This window comes from Camelus bactrianus, chromosome 27 (genome assembly GCF_048773025.1).
Source record: "Camelus bactrianus isolate YW-2024 breed Bactrian camel chromosome 27, ASM4877302v1, whole genome shotgun sequence".
NCBI classification, from domain to species: domain Eukaryota; kingdom Metazoa; phylum Chordata; class Mammalia; order Artiodactyla; family Camelidae; genus Camelus; species Camelus bactrianus.
In genome coordinates, this window is record NC_133565.1 from 27,421,751 (window position 1) to 27,442,900 (window position 21,150).

General features: G+C 42.5%; 1 protein-coding gene across 1 annotated transcript in view; it reads right to left on the reverse strand.

Moving 5' to 3' along the window:
- HOMER2 (homer scaffold protein 2) overlaps positions 1-21,150 on the reverse strand; it is a 113,070-nt gene that overhangs the window by 87,434 nt on the left and 4,486 nt on the right. The window contains exon 2 of the mRNA XM_074354102.1: positions 1,974-2,083. The gene's annotated coding sequence lies outside the window, so the exon portion shown is untranslated. The remainder of the gene's footprint in view (positions 1-1,973; positions 2,084-21,150) is intronic.

Sequence of the window (21,150 nt, forward strand, 5' to 3'; positions counted from 1 at the left end):
GGCACACCCAAGTTACCTTGGGAAGATGTAGCAAGGCCAAGTGGGGCTGGTGAGTCACTTGGGCCGCTTCACACAGTCAGCGGAAAGCAAGAGCAATGCTGAAGGTATGAGCCCACGTGAAGTTAAATACGCCATGACTAAAGTGGCTGTCACTTTGGGCAAAGGCTTCCCTATGGGGAGAGAAAATCAAACAAGATTTGGAAATGGTTGCCCCTCCTTTCCACCAATTTTGGGCTGCCATCCCTGGGAGGGTGGCCTCCATTCCTCTCCTTCAACCCCAACTCCAGGCCCAGGTCGGGTGCCATCCCTCAGGAGCTTTCCTAGACAGCCAGAGTCTTGTCTAAGCTTCCAGAGTAGCCCTTACCAGCAGAATTTCATCATCTTCGAATCTCCCCTAAAGAGGAGCCACTTAATTTCCCTAGTAGCGCCTCCTCCCTCCATCGAAGCCAATACAGTCATCCTTTCTCTGCGGAAAATTTCCCATCAACATGGTCCCATGGCCCCTGTTGTCAAAGGAAATGATTGGTGAAGTCTCTCCTTTCAAGAGTCCCGAAGTCAAGGGAAGAGATTCCATGCTGGCTGCAGGGTGAGATGAGGCCAAGTCTTTTTAGGCCAAAAGACTTGAGTATCCTTTTAGGCTGAGCAAGATAAGCCAGTGAAGGGGGACAAGACTGAAGATATGAGAGAGAAGGGAAGGTCCTGGGGAGAGCAGGAAAGGATGGGGTCCAGTCCCTGGGACAGGAGGTGGCCTTGGAGAGGGGAGGAGTGTCTAGAGCGGAAGGTGAGAGGTCGAGGGAACACTTGCCTGGTGGGCTCCTTTTTCTAAAGGAAGCGAGGATACCTACTGAACATGCATGAGAGAGAGGAGCCAAATTTGAAACAACAGCCTTGGGGAAAGAAAAACTGGCGTTTGGTTAGATCCAGAGTTGTGAACAAGCAGGGCAGAGATGCCTGCAGAAGTCTGGGAGGCCAGACCTCGACCAGCACAACCTCAGGGACCTGGAATTCCTGTCATTCTAATGTGGGCGGAAGAGGCTCCAGAGTCTGATCAGAAGGCAAGGATAGTTGGTGTGAGGGACATTCTGTGCTTTAACAGGGGCAGATCAGATAACAGTGGGTGGCTCACCAGAGAGCCATACGAGCCTGAGAAACTAAGGAACAGGGAGTGGCTCGACGTATGCCTTTCCTCTGTACTGTCAACAAATTCTCCCAAGCAGCCCACCCTCAGCACCTAAGAGGGTGACATTCTACATCTCTGGCTTCTTGTCTCTCAAATGTGAGCTCCTGGAGAAATGGCTGATTTTAATCTGGGGCAGGGAAAATACAAGAACAGCATAAAGCACTTTGTAGTACCAAAAGTAAGGAGGTACTCGGAAAAAAAGAAAGGATAGGGGCACATTGAAGGGACACTGGAGCTAACTGAAAGGGCTCCCAGTGGCCAAAGCTTTACAATTTGAGCAACACAATAAATAATATTGTACAGAATATAAAATACAAATATAAATACAAATATAAAATACAGAATACAAAATATAAAATAAATATATGAGTCCATACTGAGATAAATTATTAAATAAGGGGGAAAGAAACAAATCTCGCCTACAGAAGAATCCCAGATAATATGTGTGGACACTCTCCCCTCCAGGAGGTGGAGTTTAACACCTATCCCCTCTTCCCCACCTCTTCGAGAGTAGGCTGGCCTTAGTGTCTTAGTGATTAGCTTCTAAACAATAGAGAATGGAAAGGGAAAAACAGTCACTTGACAGTGGAGAAACCTGGCCGACATCAGCTTGACCAAGTGATCAGGGTTAACATCACCAGTGATAAGCCATGTTGGTACCACATGCCCTCCGATAGGATGTGATGAGAAGTGTACTTCACCTGTATGTTATTTTTCCCCTAAGCCCATAACCCAGTATAATCATAAGAAACATACGAGACAAATCCACATGCAGGGACATTCTACAAAATACCTGATCAGTACTCCTCCGAACTGTCAAGGTCATGACAAGCAAGGAAAGACAGAGAAACCGTCACAGACCAGTGGAGACTAAGATGAGATGATGACAATGCATATGGGATCCTGGAAGAGAAAGAAGAAAAACCTGTGAAACACAAATAAATTCTGGAGTTTAGTTACGAGTAAAGAACCAGTGTTGGTTCCTTACGTATGCCATGTGTTCTGCAATAATGTAAGATGTTAATGATGGGGGAAACTGGGTGAGGGTAGTCAGGAACAATCTGTACAATTTTTGCAACTTTTCTGTAAATCTAACACTGGTCCCAAATAAAAAAGTTTATTAAAAAACAAAGTAGCCCTGGGAGTTCCCTGCACACCAAAATCCTCCAAGCAATCTAATCATTGGCCATGACAGAAAGGTAAACATGTGGAACACTGAACAAGTAACTCATCAGGTGATGCCAGGGGCTTGAAATTGTTTGTATAATTCCAAAAGCAAGCCCTTAAAATCCTTGCTTTTCCATTTTTTTAAACTGTAACCCATAATAAGAAATCGATTTTACACTGTGACCCAGCGCATACTTCAACTTTATCTACAGTTAAATCTATACAAAAAAATCTTTATCTACAGTTAAAATCAATGACATACAAAATGGAAACAAAAATTATATATATATAAACAAATGAAAGTTATACAGTTCTTCTCACCTGCAAAGCATTCATTCTCCTTTCTGTTCTAGTTTTAAAAGTAATGCTGCTCACAAGCCACTAAATTGATTTCAAAACCTATAATCCATAGTTTATTTTCTTTCAACAGCAAAATTAGGCTCACTATGTACATACGTAATATTACTAGGGTGTTCAGGTTTCTAATATTGCTGATCTAGGGACTCGAACTTTTTTTCTTCTAACCATAAAAGGTCAGTTCTCTCAACTGCATATGAAATAAGTGTCTTATTAAAGCCATTAATTAAATGGATAACTATCAAGTATTATGTAGCTATTAGGTTATGTTTTTCAAGATTATATAGTAACATAGAAAAATATTTCTTCTTTAAACAAATATTGATCATCTCCTTTGTATCTGGTACTATGCTGCACATTAGGGACAAGTGTTCAGCAAAAGAGAGGCAGTCTGTCCATCATGGAACTATAAGAGTGGGTAGGAAAATAATAATTAAACACTCACACAAATATATAAACTGTGATCTGTGTGCATAAGAGGGTCCTAATGTAGGTTGAAAGGGGTGGTCAGGCCTGAAGAAAAGAGGCCAGGGAGGGCGTGTAGGGAAGAGGTCCCAAGGAGAGGAAACTGCAGAGGCACTAAGGTGGCGGAGAACTGGGAAGTTTTGAGGAACTGAAGGTTAGTGTGGTTAGAATGCAGTGAGGTTAGCAAGGCATGTGATGAGGTGGGCAAGGCCTACAGGGCCCTGAGTTGGGGTTAAGGATTTGGGATTTATCCAAATGCACTGAGAGGTTGGGGAATGCCAGGATCTGGTTTACATTTTTTAAAGATCACTCTGGCTACTGGGAGGAGAAGAGATAAGAAAGAAACAAGAGCAAAAATATGGAGACCAGTTAAGAGGCTCTAGCAGATGCCCAGACAAAAGATAAGGGCAGAGATGAAAGGAAGCGAATTACAAGTTAGAGACGCATTTTGGAGGTAGACTCAACAGGACTTGGTGATGAGTTGGGTAGGGTATGTATTATCATATAAATTCAGAAAATAATCTATGTTATTATACTCTTTGTACTGTGACTATAATTAGGTAAAAACTACTAGTATGCATGGACAGGTCTGGAGTATAGAAAATGAAAAATTTGATTTGTTGGGACAGAAGAAGGAATATAGGGTAAAACACAAACATTGGAGTCAGACATGCCTTAGCTCTGCCACTGACTATCTCTGTGATGTTGGGCAAGATTTTTAACCTCTCTGAGCCTCAGTTCTCTCATCTGTAAAATGGGGATATCTCACTGGACCGTGAGGAAGATGAAATGGGAAAACATGTAATGTGCTTAGCTCAGTCCCTGGTATAGTACATTCTTAATAAACTGCAAGTATTTTTATTACTACTGGCTATAATGGCGGAACTGGGGTGAAATTCTCATTCTTTATTATGACTGAATTAATACTGTTATGGTATTTATATAGTTTGTAATTTAAAATTTAGTAGAGTCTGTTTGAGGATTCTGAAACTGTATGGAAACAGCCTATGCACTTTCTGCCTGGTAACATTTTGCCAACCTGTGTCCAAAGTTCTTCATAGCTCCGGGATTTCTCTACAGGGCACCTGAGGGTCAGAGAAGACCATGGGCCATCTCTTTAAGATGCCACCCCCAACCCCTCTGTTTCCAATCCAGCCAAGGGTCTGCTCTTAGAGAGGCAAGCTCTAAATTGCTCCTAACATCCCTCTATGCTTCCCATCCAGGGTCTCTTAAGTCTATCTGTCCTAGATGCCTCCAGGGATTCTGAAAGCTTTCATTCATTCATTCATTTAACCTTCACTGAGCACCTATTCTGAGCCAATCTATGTCCTCAAACAACCTAATAAACAAAATATGATGTAACCAAGCTATGAATAAGTTCCATGCGATACTGACTTTACCTGGGGAAGGCTTCAAAAAGGGGACATCTCAGCTGGATCTTAAAGGATGTATGGGAGAGAGGGCCAGTTCCTGCAAATAGACCAGCACATGCTAAAGCATGGTGGATTAAAGGGCATGACGCATGTAGGGAATGACAGGGAATGTCCACGTGGTTAGCTCAATAGTGTGTGATGGGAAGTGGTTGGGCATGAGAGGTAAGTTGGTACCACATTGTGAAGGACCCCTTGGGCATGTTAATGAGTTTGGACTTGATTCTGAGGGCCACAGGGAGCAAGTGAAAGCTTTGAAGTAGGAGGATGGTATGATTAGATTAGCATCTTATATCCTCTGGTAGCAGTAGGGAGGATGGGCTAGAGAGACAGAGACTGGAAGCAAGAGAAGTTTGATAGGAGGATCTAAGCAAGGTTTCAGCCAAGGCCAGAAAAGGAGAGGAAGTGTCTTGATCAGCCTCCAGGAAGGGATGGGAGCCTGAATTATGAGGGAGGAACTGGGGATCTCCTTCAATGCTGCTGGGGAGAGGGGTCAATCATCAAACAATCCAACAGCCTTAAGGAGAGGCTGCGCCTCCCTGGCTGCCTCCCAGCAGAATTTAACTACAAGAAGCAAAACTGGAAATGACCATGTGGGGCAGCTCAGCCAGCTGCAAGGGCCTCCCAGGGATATCCGGGTTATGCTGCTCTGCTGCCCTGAGCTAGCTCACTGATTACCCCTTTACTGCTCCTTTGGGATGTGTCAGCAGGTGAGTCTACTCCACTAGACAGTGTTCTTCAGGGGCAGGGTCTCTCCCTGGGTATTCCTTGCTCTGTTTGGGCTCCATCTTCAGACAAGCTTTAGTCTCACGTTCATATGTAGCGAGAAATGAGCAAATTCCCAAACAATTTAAATAAAAGTCCCAGAATTGAGTTATACTGTGTCTGACTGGCCTGCCTTGGGGCATGGACACATCCCTGAGCAAAGGGACCCATCACTGTGGCCAGGGGGATGAAATGCCCTTATTGGCTTAGTCTAGATCATCTGCAGCCCTGGAGTGAGGTGTGGAGGCAGCTTAACACAGAAGACCATGGACTGGGTGTAGGACTGGAGCAGACACCCACAGGAAAATCAAGGCTTGGGAAAATCAAAGTAAATGAATACAAGATGATGGCCAAAAATAATTGATGCCCACTATAAGATGAAGCTTTATATGTTTCCCAGTGCCAAGTAAAGAATAGATGGCTGAGTTGTTGGATGAAAAATAGTCAAGGATGTAGTAGAGTCATTCTAAGTTAACCTAATCCTGGAGAAGAACTTGGAAGGGCCAGTCCCAGAAAGCTGGAGAGTAGGCACAATTCTGAGAACTCAAGGCAGAGAGAGTGGAAATGGATACTTTAAACTAGTCATTTGCAACCTTGGCTAAGGATTAAAATCTACCTAGAAAGCTATGACAAAATGCCAGTGCAGGGGTGCTACCTCCAGAAAGAATGATTTAAACTCCCCAGGTGGTTCCACTGTGCAGCCAAGGTTGCAAGCTACTGCTCTAAGCCTCAATGTCCAAAAAGAAGTGGATGTGAGACCCAGAGCCCCACGAGCTTGGAAACTGGTAGGAACAAAAAGGAGCACACCCTCCCTAGCTCATTGGCCAGGCCTTCTTGAAACGCAGGACTCTGGAGGGGAACTAAGAAACCCAAGAAATTTGTGAGGCCAAGGGGGTGCAGTACCTCCTCTGAACACAGGGCAGAAGGAATGAATTGTGAAGCCTGCTAGATCTCTCTGAGGCACTGGGGTTGTACGCATGAATTGCCTCTGATTGGCAGCAGCAACGGAGCCGATAGGTGCCTGTTTGTACATCCGGAATGGCTGGGGTGGGGCAGGCCCAGACGGGTGAGGCGAGATTCCAGAGCCATGTCTGAGGTAGACTCAACAAGACTGAGGATGAATTAAAAAGATGGTGGAGTCACATGTGGCACTGAGGTTTCCAAGTGGAGCTGTTGTGCACATGATCACGCATCTCAAGGACACGGGGAATCTCTGAGGGAGAGGAGCAGCAGAAAATCAGGGAGGAGAAATGGTGAGTGCAGTATTCTGAGATGCAGAATACTGAAGAACAAACAAGAGATGTCCAGGAAGCAGTCAGCAATGGCGACATACAGCTCAGAAGAAAGACGTGTGAGCCATTAGCAAGACAGTATCTGTGTCGAAGCAGCAGAGGTGGGAGGAAGGCAGGCACAGGGGAGGAAGGGATGCTATGAAGATGAAAGAGTGGCCATTAGCAGCAATCAGGGGGCCATTGTGTTCTAGATGTGGATCTATCCCCTTTTAGCTTGATTTAGCTGAATCAAATATCATCTCTTTTTTTAAAAAATGTAATAACTCTTTACCAGAAAACTAAGAGCATAACAAAAACAAACAAACAATAACAAATAATGCAGAATAGAAACAAGTGGGTTTTCAATTCCTTTCAATGTAGCAAATATTTACTGAATGCCTACTACGCCCCAGACCTGCCCCAGATGGCTCAGCTGGCATGCTTAGCTTATCAGACAAGCCCCACTCCTACTCTCTTCCCCAGCCCCATCTGGGAGGCCGCAGTGGCTCTGGTTCCCAGCATCTCTGCCTCTAGTAAGGCTCAGCTCATCCATCCGTTGTTCTAAGTGAGGTTCCCTTACAAACCTCGGTCCTCGTGGTGAATAACACCTCTCCTGAAAGCCACCTGTTTCACATCAGCTGCCCAGCAGGTTTCTGGCTCTGTCTGTTCCACAAATCCCTTGACTACGCTGGGCTCCTCAGTTAGAGCTGGCTTCTCCTCCAGCTCTTTTCCAGCTCCTGCACAAGGCAGTGATGCTTGATCTGGCAGTGGGCCGAGGAATGAGTACACCTTTCCTGGTCATTTCTAACCATCTCTCCAACAGCTCACCCCTCAGGGGTCTCCAAGAGTTTCCTTTCGGTAACTTCACAGTAATGATACCAGAATACTTAGCAGAAAATCACTTTGAATTAAGACAATACCTCTCTTGCTTTCTCAAAGCAAGAAGCAGGTTGATCCCTCACAGTCACCAGCCACCTACACAGACTTCTCTTTTCACTATTTCCTTCACGATTCCTCATCGTCTCATTCCCCAGCAAACACTTTCCATGCTCAGGTGGGTCAGTGGTGTGAGGGCTGCCTCTTTAACAGACCCTTCCCTTTAGAAACTTGCTTTCTGTTGGCTATGCTCTATCAGGCTCTTTGTACGCACCATCTCTTTCATCTTCATAATTCTCCAGTCCACCAGTTCTTTACCTTCCTCAAAACTAGCACAAAAGCTGTCTGAGTGCTTGGTCTACTTTACTCAAGTATCCCTTTAAATTCATGTGAACCTTTACATTTGCTGGTTTATCACTTTGTAAATGTCCTCCTCAACTGGTTTTTGGGTACAGTTGCCTGAACAAGTTTTTTCTCCAATTGTGGTAAAATATACATACCATAAAATGTATCATTTTCATAACTTTTAATTGAAATACAGTTGATTTACAATATTGTGTTAGTTTCAGGTGTACAAAATGATTCGGAGATATATATATACGATTCTTTTTAAAATTCTATCCTATTATGGGTTATTACAAAATATTGACTATAGTTCCCTGTGCTATACAGCAAATCCTTGTCATTTATGTATTTTATATATGGTAGGTGTATCTGTTAATCCAATACTTCTAATTTATCCCTCCCTCCTCCTTCCCCATTGGTAACCATGAGTTTATTTTCTCTGTCTGTGAGTCTGTTTTGTAAATAAGCTCATTTGTACTATTTTTTAGAGTCCACATATAATTTATATCATATACTATTTGTCTGTCTTTGTCTGACTGACTTCACTTAGTATGATAATCTCTAGGTCCGTCCATGTTGCTGCAAATGGCAATATTTCATTCTTTTTATTCCACTGTATATATATATATACACTATATATACTATATCTTCTTTATCCATTCATCTGTCAATGGACATTTAGGTTGTTTCCATGTCTTGGCTATTGTAAGCAGTGCTACTATGAACACTAGGGTGCATGTATCTTTTCTTTCTTTGTTTTTTCACATGTATCTTTTCAAATTAGAGTTTTTATCTTTTCCAGATATATGCCCAAGAGCGGGGTTGCTGGATCATATGGCAACTCTATTAACTCTATTTCTAGTTTTTTAAGGAAACTCCAAAATGTTTCCCATAGCGGCTGCACCAACTTACATTTCCACCAGTAGTGTAGGAGGGTTCCCTTTTTGCCACACCCTCTCCAGCATTTATTATTTGTAGATTTTTTGATGATAGCCTTCTGACCAGTGTGAAGTGATACTTCATTGTAGCATTTTCATAACTTTTAAGGGTACAGTTCAGCGGAATTAAGTACATTCACATTGCTATACAACCATCACCACCATCCATCTCCAGAGCTTGTTTTTTATCCCAAGTCCAAACAAGTTTTTCAATGCCCAGAAAGTAGGGACATGTTTAATTTACTTTTTATTCCTAGTTCTGCTCATAGTATGTGTTCCATAAATACCCTTGGCTAATTAGAGGAGATAATATAAAAGATGATGTTTAATATAAAAGGCACCAAATGGGCACCAATAGCCTACCAAACCATCTAAAATTAATTCTTACTAAAACAAGAAGGGGAATGCTGACCCAAGAAAAGGGAGAAAATATACAAACTTATTGTAGCTGTGGCCCAACAACAGGCTATGACCTGGCCTCAGCCAGAGGGGCTAGATGTCCAAAGACCTTGAAGATGATGAAGATGAGGAGGAGAAGGTCCTTGCCATCTCTGAGAGAACACAAGACCCTTGTAGAATCCCAAGGCCAAAAAACGAACTGACAGTGTAGGGGCAGAAAGTTTTTTCCTTCTACCCTTCTAGGTTCATTGGCTGGTTTAATATTTAAGTTGACATAAGACAGATGAACAGGAGAAAGACAAATTTCATACGTATGGGAGCCCCAGAGACATGAGACCCAAAGACAGTCAAGCAATTGAGGCTTACAAGCTAAGGAGAAGGGGGCAGGGGGCAGGGGACAGGGGCTTCAAAGGGGAGGAAGACAAGTCACAGGAAGATGAGAAGAGCAAATGTTTTGTAAACAAATGTTTGCCATGCCACGCAGTTAAGTCCTTCTGTTATAAAAAGTTATCTTTGGTATTAGCTCTCTTCCTGGCACATGCCCTCTATCTAAATTCTTTTAGTCAGGTAAGGGATGGTAAACAGCTCTGAGTCTGTGGGACCTTGATTGTCTTCAGCTGGAAATAACCCACACGTCCAAGTGGCATATTTTGGGGAGGCATGTTCTGTTCCTCCTTACCAGGATATAAAAGCGCTTGGAGGAATGGGCTGAGCTCATTACTACTAAGATCCCTTGAACAACTAGAGCAGTGTTTCCCAAACTTGCCTCATCATATTGATCACTCAGAGCATTTATTAAACAGACCAGTTTAGCATTTCTGGGGTGGGGTATGGAAATCTGCATGCTTAATAAGTGCCTGGAGTGATTCTTACGAAAGGCAAATTTGGGAAAGAATGAACTGGAGTGTTCCATCAGCAAGATGGGGCCAACCTAGCTGTCTGGGGCAGTGTAGGTAAAGGCTCCCAGCCAGACTTATTTCATGCTTCCAGAAGCTGCCTAGACTGTTGGGCTACTTTCCCAAATCCTTGCAGGCCCAGTGGGCCCCAAGTCTCCTGTTAGCCTGCTGCCTCTGCACACTTGGCCCTCCCTCCTCCAGCATCCTCCCAGCAAGGCCCAGGGGCTGCCTCTTACTTCTACCTCTACTCCTGAAGACCTCGGATGATCCCGAGTTCTGGCAGCCCTGTCCCTGTCCCCTGGCTTGGTTCCCCACAGTTGAGGGATGACAATGAGATGTAGTCCCAATTTAGAACAGAGTCAGGTATTCATTGGCCAGGTATTAATTAGGGAGTGACTAAAGATAGCTGGTGACATCATATCCTACTTTTAGACCCAGCTGGGTCATTGGATGGAAATAAGTCGGGAAGCTTATATCGACCGAATCTAAGGTCGGTGTTTACAGAGGGAGACACTGGATACCAACTACACTGTCTGAGGTGAAATTTCACCTTGAGGCCCTTCTGATACAAACCAGCTGCATGCAGCCTGGGAGCCTCATTCTCATTCCTGTTGCTCCAGTGGGCTGCCCCACCCCACATACAGCGCAACCATAATATGACATCCCCTCTCCCTACGCAAAACAAACCCAGGATACAATAGGTCAGAGGGGCTTATGGCAGGCTAGAAACTCAGATGTGCCCTCCTCTTAAGAAAGCCAGTAAGACTTCAATTAAAATGCAGTTTCTGAAACAGCTCCTTGTTAATGTCAATCCAGAAAGTTTCACAATGCAGTGCTTCCATGGAATATCAACAGGTGTTACGCAGCAGGGAAAGGTTCCATATTCCACAGGTTTGGGAAATACCGGGCTAAACAAATTGAAATAGGTTTCTTTACTTTTTTTTTTTTTTTAAGAACTTTTACTATGTCAATGTAGACTCAGGGAACTCTAATAAGTACATACAATGCACTGTATTTCCTAAATTAAATGAATTTGACAATGAAACCTTAAGTTGTTTTCCAGAGGACACACTTCTGGGAAATGCTAAAATAAAGGGTGTTATTACCCAGAGCCACCTTGACCTATAAGAAATAAGCAGGTGCTACTTAAGCTTGATCTCAGATGAATCTCTCCTCCCTCTGAGGTACTGTTCTCTGTAACCACAAAAGTCAGTTCTTAGTGTTAAGCAGTAGAGCATAGTGGTTAAGTGAGCAGGCTGTCTGGAGTTTTATCTGAGCTCTTCCACTTATTAACTTTAGGTGTATTATCCAACTTCCCTGTGCCTCTGTAAAATGGGCAATATTGGTATCTCCTCTTGAAGGCACTGGTGAGGATTAGACAAAAGTACACATTGAGCTATTGTTGTTAAAAATAGAGGCACTGTCCCCTGAAGGAGGCTGGGTCCTCCAGCCTACTTCTGGGCTTAATTTTCTAGCAGGTAAACTAGTGGTCACTTTAGAGAGTATGGAACACTTGGCATTAGGAGTACAGGAGAACTGAGAGGTGAATTAGAGGATAAGAATAAACCAGAGAGACATTATGCTAAAACTCAGAGCATCTGGGAAGCAATATGGAAGAACAGGCCAGGGGAATGGGCCCAGAATGAAGAAGAGGGTTCACTAAAATGTGGGAGAAAGGAAAATTAAAAAATCAAATCAATCTTGAAACAGAGTATATAGAAATATGTACTTATGTGGGTCAATCAATGCATTATAAATATAAAAAAGAGAAAAAAGTGGAGGAGGAGAAAGAAAAGAGTCAAACCTCACAATTTCTTTTAAGACAGTGTTAGCTGTAACTTGTGACACCCTTAAGTATCCCATCCTTCCCTGACTCTCTCCATAATACTAGTTTGGACAACGTGGAAAAATTACATTTACAAAGGAGTCTCCAGAGCATGGAGGGTCACGTAGAACTCTATTAAATAGAGATGGGAACTGTTAAGATACTAATAACCAAGAGGGAGCATGAAGAGGTTCATGCTAAACTGCAGCCTCCCAAATGAGGATTTCAATCATCTCACTGGCATTTCATGACTGACTTTCTACTGCCGCATAGCTGTGTGGGTCACAGCGGGCAAAGGCGTGCCTCGGAAACTCTTTAGAAAATGTTTGAGTAGGAATGGAATTTTAATAGCTTCTTGTTCAACTACAGTCTTCTTCAGATAAGAAATTTTAACTTTCTCCAGATTTCATTATGGCTAAGAATGAACTTATCAGGTCAGTTCCGGAAAAAGCAGATTGGTCTCTTTAAAAGCATAAAGCTAAAAAAAAAAAAAAAAAAAAAAAAAAAAAAAAAAAAAAAGCGCAAAGCAACTAGTCAGCTCTAAAGAGGACATTTGTGAGGCAATCTGGGAATTGTGAACAGTGTTCTTTGATGACATTAAGAAATAACAATTTTTTTAGGTTGATAATGCATTGTAAGTTTTTTTAAGAAAGGACCCTTACCTTCTAGAGATGCAAAGTGAAATATCTAAGATTTTCTTCAAAATAATCCAGTAGGTATAGAGGACAAGTGTTCAGGTATAAATGAAGTTAGATTTGCCATGAGTTGCTAACTGTTGAAGCTAAGTGGTAGGTAAGTGGGGCTCATTACTGTTCTACTTTTGTATAAGTCTGGAATTTCCCATTAAAACTTCACAAAGCAGAGATATTTCATTGCACAGAAAGGCCATCTCACATAAATGTATAAATATACTAGACATTTGATTCATTCATTCACTCATTAAAATATATATATATATATATATATATATATATATATATATATATATATATATAAATTTATGGTAAAATTCATGTAACATAAAATTCACCATTTTAACCATTTTAAAGTATACAATTCAGGGGCATTTTGTACATTCATAATGTTGTACAACCATCACCACTATTCAGATTTGGAGTGTTTTTATCATTCCAAAAGGAAAGCCCATACCCAGTTAAGCAGTCACTCCCCGTTCCCTCTTCCTCCTAGCCCCTGGCTACCCCAATCTGCTTTCTGTCTCTGTAGATTTGCCTACTGTGGATATTCCAAATAAGTTCAATATATTTTTTATTTTAAATTTTATTATTATTATTATTTTAAAATTTTTATTACTAAAACATTGAACAGGGTTAAAACTCAAAAGGTATAAAAGCATTTGCAGTGAAAAGTCTCCCTCCCACCTTTCTTCCCACAGCACATAGTTCCCTTTTCGGAGCCATTCAGTTTCTTACATTTCCTGCCAGAGAGCGAAATTTCCTTTCCCCCTTCTTTATCCAAATGGCAGTATTCTACACACATTGATTTGCAGTTGGCCTTTTTTCGTTCTATAACAGATCAAAAAGACCTCCCGCCTTCTTTCTACAGCTGCATAGTATTCCACTATTTGAAACAGCTTCAAACACTGTGTTAAGTGCTTTGGGGTTACAGAAATAAATAAAACATGGTCGTTTTTTCAGGCAGCTCATAGTCTAAAAAGTATTTTGTTTGGAGAAGCAGGGAAAGTTTATAAACTAAGGCTGATCATAATCTCATATCGTCACAGCCAGGCACTTGGAAGGAAAAAGAGAGATCTAAACTGAAGCAGGGTCGGTGGGTGGCAATCTGAGAAATCTCTGGGGATTAGCAAGGTATGGCTGCAAAGGTGAGAGCAAATTACTGCCTCTCTTCCACCTTCCCCTGTTAAGACATAACTGATCATCTCACTTGTTTCCTCTCTTCTTTCCTGATTAGAAAAGAAAGAGATTCTCACTGGGAGAATTTAGAAAGTGCATAGAGAAGCAGAAATTGTCCACGGTTGTTTGTAAGCATTTTTAATAGCTGCTTAAAACTGCATTGCATTGATACACCATAACTTACTAAAATTATCTCCCAATTCACTTCTGTATTTTAGAGATCCAGGAACCAAAGCCACAACAGATGTTTATTTTAAGGAGACAAAGGGACATCTAAGTGCATCCACTAAATGAGACAGGTAAGACAGCTGGAACCAGATATGCATATTTGAAAATTATCTCTCTGAAACTGAAACCATATTAATGAATAATCTTAGGGAGGCTGCAGGGAGAGAAAGAGAACAGTAGCTCACAATTAAGACTTCAGGGATTCCTGCAATTTTTGGATAGTAAAAATATAAATAAAGAAACCCTGCAAATTAAATAGAAGAACATTCACTTAAATAGAATGGAACCTCTGTATCCTCCACAACTACAGAAGATGCCTGCCAACCATATGCAATAAATGTCTGTTGAATTGAACAGGCAGTCTAATGAAAAGGGACCTGGGATGTCCAATGGGGGATAGAAGAGGATTCATGCATGGAATACACTGATGCCTAAACACAGTCAGGACCATATACTACAACTGAGCGTCAAAGGCTCCAGTATATAGGTGGTGGGGAAGTCACAGGAATAAATACAATTCACATGAAGAGCACGGAGAATGAGAAGAGGCCAAAGGTAGAGTCCTGGACACACTGACCTCAGAGAGAGCAGTGTCATGGCAGCCAAGAGCTTTGAGTAAGACCTCCTTGACCTGAGGCCAGAAACTCTTCCTGCCTGAGGCAAGAGGAGCACAGAGCCAACAGGAGGCTCTGGGAACCTTTAGGGGTGTCTACATCAGCAGAGGTTCTGAGAAGGCCCAAGAGAAGGGGAAGCTGGTCTGAGGCCTGAGACCAGATCTCCATCATCAGGGACCTTAGCATCAGGGCTCTGACAAATGGACAGGACTATTCTTTCCCTAACATAATTTTCCCTGAAAAAGGAACTAATAATGTGCCTCACACTACCATCAAGGCTAAATTGGACTCCACTGACTCATAAGTCTTTTTACATTTTCAGTTCCGATCCTTGCTTCCCATACAACCCAGTAAATGACAGCACTCTTGTTCTTTCTACTGAAGAATCTATTTCAGGAACACACAGTGGATGGTCTATAGTTGTATATCCTGTTATTACCTGTAGCACAGTGGGATCCTTTATAGCATTCATTCCCAACATAAAGGAAAAGAGAAAACACAAAATGAAGTAGAGTGATTATCTGGCTAGGTAAATCCCCTGAGATGAATTTTCCTTATAATGAAGTCAGCTGTGTGGAAAAAAAATCCAACAAATGGCTACTTCATAAATCTTGCCATACAGTGTTTGCATGGATCCTTGTAGCTCAGAAGCAGCATTTGACTAAGCTACTACATGGGGTAAAAATATCTCTGCACCCTGTTTGACTAAAAATGGCTGAAGATACACAACTCTTATCCCTGGAAAAATTCAATTCAGTTTGGCAAATATTTATCAAGCACCAACTGTGTTCCAGGGATGGAGGCAGAAAGCCATAATCCATGACCCCGAGTAGCACCCAGAATCCCAGACACCAGGGAAGGGGCACCTTGAATCACTGATGAGAAGGAAGAAGTCCATTCAAAGGGAAGGAAGGTGTATTTTCCACTGTAAATTAATAAACCAGTATCTCAGTCAGTGAGAAACCGGTATGGTAGTCTGGTTAAATAAGCCTGGTTAACACAGCCAATCCTTGATAACAAGCAACTCTGATTTCTGGCTTTTTCACCTGAGGCCTGGGCGCCAGATCATGCCGCAGGTGCAGGTAATTAAAATCATTTTGGGAGGGGAGAGGAAGCTCATGTGCTCCCTCTTGTCCCAAATCCCCACAGTGCACTAGGCACAGTCCTTGTTTCTGGTGACTCCTAGCCCTCCTCTCTTAAGCATTCTGAACCAGGTGAGGGAAGAAGTGGTGGTCAAAGGCAGGAGGGATGGGGGTGGTGGTGGTGGTTGGTGGTGAAGAGAAAATAGCAGACAGACAGACACACAGAGAGAAAGAGAGAGACAGGGAAATGGACAGAGGCTGTCAGGGAGGCAGAGCCACTGAGGGTAGGTATCTTTTTTTTAATCTGACATCATTTTCGAATAAATTTTAGTAATTTGGAACTGGGAGCCCCTAGCCTGGGTAGCTAGCCAGCCTTAACCTGACATTTTAAACACAACAACTGACTGTGGGGAATTTATTATAAAATTCAAACAGATTTTAAAGAATTCCTGGAAGCAAAAAATGATGGCTCTTGCTGTTAAACTCTGACTCTGCTAAAGTCAGCAGCCCTGGACCAGTGCCTCAAAACCCTTTCTCTATTGTGGAAGAAGAGAACTGATACGAGGGTGGAGAGAAAACCAGCTGTTTTTGCCTCAACAATTATTAACATTATGATTGTCATCTTTCCAGGGGGTAGACCACTCAAAGTTAGATGTTTGGACACAGGGATTTTAATTATTAACTCCTGCCCCTAGTATTTTCTAGGCAGAAATCTGTGTTCCTTGGCCTGTTACCCTGGGGTTTCACAGAAGTGCTTAGCTATATATTTAAGCAGGTCCAGAGCTGCTTTTCTTTTTCTTTTCTCTCTGATGTAACTTACATACCATAAAACTCATCTATTGTAGGCATACAAGTCATGATTTTTAGCAAATTTATGGAGTTGTGTAACCATCATAACAATCCAGTTTTAGAATATTTCTATTGCCCCCAAAAGATCCTTCATGCTCATTTGTAGTCAATCCCTCTCCCACTCCAAACCTCAGGCAACCATTTATTTTGTCTCTATTTGAACTTCTTTTCTAAGCAAAATTTTGGCCATAACCATCCATCAACTCTTATACCTCTACCAGAAGGCAGGGTGGCCCTCTGGGTAAGGATACAAATTGCATTCTTCAGTGTTTACAATGGAATGTAGTTTTAGGCTTGTGTGTCTGTAGTGGGCCATGGCCAGGCCTCCCCATGGAAAGTACCCAAGTGGACATTAATGGAAAAATCTTAGGCCTTGCAGTATAGGTGCAGGGAAAGGGAAACTGCTCCAAGTTCTGGCACACATAACAGGAACTTCAAGGCCTAGGTGATGCCGCCTTCTCCTGAGTAGCAGGGGGATTGCTTTATGTGGAGGTACAGTTGGTCGCAGTAGCTCATGGTTCTTTATGCTTTGGACCTGTGGACACCTCACTTTGTGTGGGCTCTCAAGACACATGAGACTTTGAGTACACCTTCACAGGATACAAGAGAGCAAACAAATGAGCCTGCTGCCTCATCTATATCCCTCGCACTGCTTCTCTCTTGCTTCAGGGAGAAGCCAGTTTTAAGAGTAACTGTGAGCTGAGTCTCAGCTGTCACTTGAACCCTGACAGACTCCAAGTTCTGGCTCCAGCAGTGTCTAAGAAGGCGGCAGTGGTCCTGCTTCAATCGATGGCATGGAACATCTGCATTCTGCTCCCTCACTGGGGGTAATCTTGACTAGCCTGTCATACAGCTATTTCTCAAAACTCCAGCTCAAATATGTTGTTCTTCGGTTCTTTGTTGACCCTTATATGGGACGGAGAGAGCCGAGTTCAAATCACATTTCTTCTGCTTGCTTGTGTAACCTTGGACAAGTTACCTGTCATCTCTAAATCTTGTTTAAAAAAAGAGATAGTATGTATCTAGGTGGGTTATTGTCAGGGTAAAATGAGGTAATATAAAGCATTGCCCAGTGCCTGGCATGTAGTAAACGCTTAATAAATAGCAATGGTAGTGATGCTCACATTTTGACATGGGTGCTTTCACAGGCCTATTGTGAGATGTTTGCATCAGAACCTCTCCCTATTCAAATCAGCCAAGTCAGAGTGTTCTTTGGTCTGGAAAACAGTGAGGAAGGAGAGGGGGAACTAACATTTGTTAATTCTTATAATGTAGGTGGTAGAAAACAATAATCATTATAATCTCATTTTAGAAATGAGGCAACTGAAACTTTATCTTGGCTAAAGTCACTCAAGTTGATCTGCATCTAAAGCCAACACCTTTCCCACCTGAAATTGCTCAAGATCTTGGTAGAACAAAAGCTCTCCACCCACCTGTGGGAGGGGCCCCAACTCCTACCTGCCATGGGGAAAACAGTCAACCCTCAACAGTATCTAATTGGAATATGCAGAAATCCAAAGGAGACACATATTTTCCCATGTGAGCTGGGATCACAGCTCATATTCCAAGTATGACAGGGATGGTATTACACAGGGAGTCCCTGAGGGGGCTTGGGAGAGAGTAGTAGTAAGGAGCCCTGCGGTTGGCCTGAAGAGAGTGGAGTAGCTTTGGAGTCCTTCTCTGAAGAGCGTACAACAGAAGAATGGCCAATCTCCATCCTCCATACCCTCAAGTCCAGATTATGCACAGGGTCCTACTTCTGGCAATCCATATATTTTGTGTGTATATGTGCTTAGTGGAGATTCCCCTCCTTCAGTAAATTTCTCCTGGTTAATTTCACTTAGCACTGATGTTTTCCTCACTCTGAAGCCTCTCAAGACTTAGGTATCCAGTTAGAATTAGCTTTTCCTGCACTCCATTAGGTTACAATGCATTATTCTACATAGTCCATATGCTACATCATAACTATCTTCTGCTTGACTCTTCAATTAGACCTTAAGATCTGTGTTCTACACTTTTTGAATTTTTTCCACTTCCCCAACACTAAGTGTAGCAATATATTGGATACTGATAAATGCTTGTGGAGTGACAAAATAAGTCACAAATCCTAAGAGTCTTTAGATTAGGGTTTTTTCCTACAGTTTTATCTGAACAGAAATAAAATATTAAATAAATGACTAAACTTTGTGTTTAGTTTACAAAAATGAGCCAATTGAAGTGAAATGCTGAAGAAAAAAATTAGTATTTGCTGCAGAGAAATTATGTGCTTTCAACTCATTTCTGGCCAGTAGGGGTTTAGTCACAGGGAGGTTGTCGACCACCCTCCTGAGCTCTCATTTGTCATATGCCTTGAGAGGAACATATGGATACCCCCATCAGATGCAAAGGGGGTGCCTGTGACTACAAGTATACACTGTTTTGCCAATGTTCCTGCTCCTTTTGGAGGATTCACCTTCATTCTGACTCACTTTCTTAAATGTTTACCTTTATATTTGCCAACTGTTGGAACTGGTGTTTCAACTGTTCTGCCCATCTGCTGGGAGAAAACTTTGAGATTATGTCACAGTTTTTGGAACCTCAAATCACATAGGTTTGGAACTGGAGAACTTAAAAATCAATAAGTCTAACTCCTTCGTTCATATGTTCACAATGCCTCTTCACTTCCTTGTGTCTGTCAGTCCCAGTGCTAGGTGTTGGAACTGCAGAGACATAACGTGTGTTTTCTGGACTCCTGGCACTTACACTGTAGCAGGGAAGATAGACATGAAGATAGACTCAAGAAAACGATGCAGGTGCCGTGATAAAGGGGTATCCAGGGAACACGTGCTATGCACAGGAGGTGAGCTGAGTCTTTATACGTGGTAGATATGGTAGAGTGTGTACTGAGGGGAGTAAGTGGGAAGAGATTAGTCAAATATACAACTAGAGGAAGCTGGTACCAGATCAATAAACATTTACAGAGCACCAATTATGTATCAGGTTGCCAGATTCCATGCCAATTGCTGAAGACATGAAAGATACAGCCTTACTCTCAAGGAGTTTATAATTTAGTGGATGTAAACAAATTACAATACATTGTGATAGATGCACTGCCTGTATATGTTAAAGATATAAAGGAAGAAATAATCAGTTCTACTCAGAGGTGGAGGGTGTGTATGGACGACCACCTGAAGATGACGTAATAGGCTAAGGTTTACCAGGTAGTGGGGAGGGCACTTCAAACACAAGGAACAACATGTGTACAACACAGTGTAAAGTCTTCCAGGAACTTTAAACAGTGTGATATGGCTGTGCATTTAGTTCACTTGGAGGGAGTAGCAGGGGATGGCACTGCACAGACAGCACAGAACTAAATCTCAACAGGCTATATTCCATGTTAAGCTTAGAATGCATCCTAGAAGCAATTAGGAACCACTGAAAAGTGGATCGATCAAGGGATAAAGGGAGTCAGTTTGTGTTTTAGAAACAGCCCTCTCTACGCTGGTTGGAGGATACACAAGAATCGTCTATATTATTATCATCAGTTCTTTTCTGTCTGTTTCATGATAATAAAAGAACACTCTACTAGCAGGGTGAGAAGGGTCTAGAGGGAACAGAGGGACTAGGTACAGGCTATCACCATGGTCAGTATGAGAAGTGATGAGTGTCAGAACTGAGAGTGGTGAAGGAAAAGAAGAGTGAACAGACACAAGAGATGGTCAGGAGCTGAAGTCCACAGGACTTGGGGAGGGACTGGGTGGGTGGGATGAGAGAGAGGGAGGAGGCCAGGATGGCTGCCAGGTTTCTGATGTGGGTAGATGGGAAGAATCATTCTCTGAAAACAGAGATAGAGGTGGATGAATAGGCTCAGGGAGAAAGATGAACTCACATTTCAACATGTGCTGGAGATGCCTGTCAGACATCCAGACAGAAATTTCTAGCATGCAGGAGTATTTATAAGCCTAGAGCTCAGATATGATGGATGGCTAGAGATATCCATTGTTGAGTCATCAGCACAGAATTGGAAGCTGAAGCCATAAAAGAGACTGAGTCTGCACAGGCAACTCAAGGAGAGTACAAACAGGGCCATGGGGCCACCTACATTTAGGGACAAGTAGGGGAATGAGGAGTCAGACAAGGAGACAGAGAAGAAACAGCAATCCAGGGCAGAAAGGAATCATGAGAAACTTGGAAACAGAGTGAGAAGGCTTAAGGGAGGGAGGAGAAAAGTGTCAAATGCTGCACAGATACTAAATAAACTTAAGATTTTAGATGGACAGTATTGAATTTGGCCCTAGGTCAACTTTGTCCTAGGGAACTTTGCCAGAGTGGTTTCAGTGGTGCGTCTGGGGGCAGAAACCTGACTGCAGTGAAAAGAAAAGGGGGGAGGTGTAATACTGCAGCTGTGGGTGCTCTTTGTAAGACACTCACCATGTGGGGAAAGGAGATCTGAGATATTTAGAGGACGCAGGATTGAGGGCAGGGTATCAGTTTTGTTTTGAGCCTGGAGAAACTTGAGCAAGTTTACAAGGTGTGGTACGGGTGGGGGTGGGAGGAGCCATTAAAGAGGGAGAGTTGAAAACAGAGGAGAGAGAAAGACTAGCTGCAGGAGC